This window comes from Thalassophryne amazonica, chromosome 4, assembly GCF_902500255.1.
Source record: "Thalassophryne amazonica chromosome 4, fThaAma1.1, whole genome shotgun sequence".
Taxonomy (NCBI): domain Eukaryota; kingdom Metazoa; phylum Chordata; class Actinopteri; order Batrachoidiformes; family Batrachoididae; genus Thalassophryne; species Thalassophryne amazonica.
In genome coordinates, this window is record NC_047106.1 from 88,159,679 (window position 1) to 88,161,993 (window position 2,315).

The following is a 2,315-nucleotide window of genomic DNA, read 5'->3' on the forward strand; positions in this document are numbered from 1 at the left end:
CTTGGCGGGTCCTGATATACTCCAGGTTCCGGTGGTCAGTGAAAAACCGTGAATGGCACGGACGTTCCCTCCAACAGATGTCTCCACTCTTCAAGAGCCTCTTTCACCGCAAGGAGTTCTCGATTGCCGACGTCATAATTCCGTTCGGGCCGGGGTCAACCTGCGGGAAAAATAGCACACGGGTGAAGGACCTTATCGGTCTTCCCACTCTGGGAAAGCACAGCTCCTATCCCTGAGTCGAGGCGTCCACTTCAACCACTAACTGCAACTAGGATCGGGCTGCACAGAACGGTGCAGACGAGAAGCGCCATTTCAACTCCTTGAACGCGGCATCGCAATGATCCGACCAGGTGAAGGGACTTTTGGTGAGGTCAGGGCTGTCAGGGGGCTAACTACCTGACCTGTAGCCCTTAATGAACCTCCTGTAGAAATTAGCAAAGCCGAGGAACTGTTGCAGCGCTTCCTACGGCTAGTGGGTTGGGGCCAGTCTCTCACCGCCGCAACCTTGGCCGGATCAGGAGCGACAGAGTTGGGGGAGATGATAAACCCCAGGAAGGACAAAGATGTGCGGTGAAACTCACACTTCTCGCCCTTCACAAACAGCCGGTTCTCCAACAACCGCTGCAGGACCTGACGTACATGCCGGACATGAGTCTCAGGATCCGGAGAAAAGATGAGTATATCGTCTATATACGAAGACGAATCGGTGCAGGAAATCCCGCAAGACATCATTAACTAATGCTTGGAACGTCGCGGGGGCGTTTGTGAGGCCGAACGGCATGACCAGGTACTCAAAGTGACCTAATGGGGTGTTGAATGCCGTCTTCCATTCGTCCTCCCTTCCGGATCCGAACCAGGTGATACGCATTTCTAAGATCCAGCCTTAGTAAAGATTTTGGCTCCATGCAGGGGGGTGAACACGGAATCTAATAATAGCAACGGGTATCGGTGCGAACCGTAATCTCATTCAGACCCCCTGTAATCAATACATGGACGAAGTCCGCCATCTTTCCTGCCCACAAAAAAGAAACCTGCCCCCATTGGGGAGGTGGAGTTCCTGATCAGCCCGGCAGCTAATGAGTCCCGGATGTAGTCTCCATTGATTCGCGCTCAGGTCGTGAGAGGTTGTACAGCCTGCTGGACGGGAACTCAGCGCCTGGAACCAAATCAATGGCACAATCGTACGACGGTGCGGGGGAAGGGTGAGTGCCAGATCCTTGCTGAAGACGTCAGCAAGATCGTGTACTCAACCGGCACTGCCGTCAGATTGGGAGGGACTTTGACCTCCTCCTTAGCCTGGGAACCGGGAGAACCGAGGATCCTAAACACACCCGATGGCAGGTTTCGCTCCACTGAACCACCACCCCAGACGGCCAATCGATCCGGGGATTGTGCTTTAACATCCATGGGATGCCCAAAATCACGCGGGAGGTAGAAGGAGTTACAAAAAACTCAATCTCCTCCCGGTGGTTTCCAGACACCACCAGAGTTACTGGTGGTGTCTTGTGTGTGAGTAAAGGGAGGAGGGTGCCATCTAGTCCCCGCACCTGCAATGGCGTAGGAAGCGCCACCAGAGGGAGCCCTACCTCCTTTGCCCATCTGCTGTCTAGCAGATTCCCTTCTGACCCCGTGTCCACCAGTGCTCGGGCTTGAAGGGTTAAATCCCCGCTCAGGATTGTGACTGGGAGTCGTGTGGCAATTTGTGTGTGTCTCACTTGAATGTCTTGACCCCCCTTAGCCAGTCCTCTAAGGGCGAGTGTTGACGTTTTGGCCGTTTGGGGCAGTCTCTCTGTGTGTGCTCTGTTGAGCTGCAGAGAAAACACTCTCCACGGATCAGCCTCCCCATTTTGGCCCTGTGCGTCTCCCTAACAACGTCAACAGGGGGAGCGGCGGCCCCTTTTCGAACCCGGAAGGGAGAGGGGCGGCGCGTATCCGGTCACGTCCTTCGCCTCGCTCCCGACGGCGTTCCTCTAACTGATTGTCTAATCGTATAACGAGATCAATAAGCCCGTCTAAATCCCGCGGTTCGTCCTTAGCCACCAGGAGCTCCTTCAGGACCAACGACAGTCCGTTTACGAAGGCGGCGCGGAGGGCAGTGTTATTCCAGCCGGACCTCGCAGCCGCGATGCGGAAGTCGACTGCATAAGCAGCTGCACTCCGGCGCCCCTGTCTCATTGACAGCAGCACGGCTGAAGCGGTCTCTCCTCTATTTGGGTGATCGAACACTGTTCTGAACTCCCTCACAAACCCATCATATGTCAGAAGGAGCCGTGAATTTTGCTCCCAAAGCGCTGTAGCCCAAGCGCGTGCCTTGC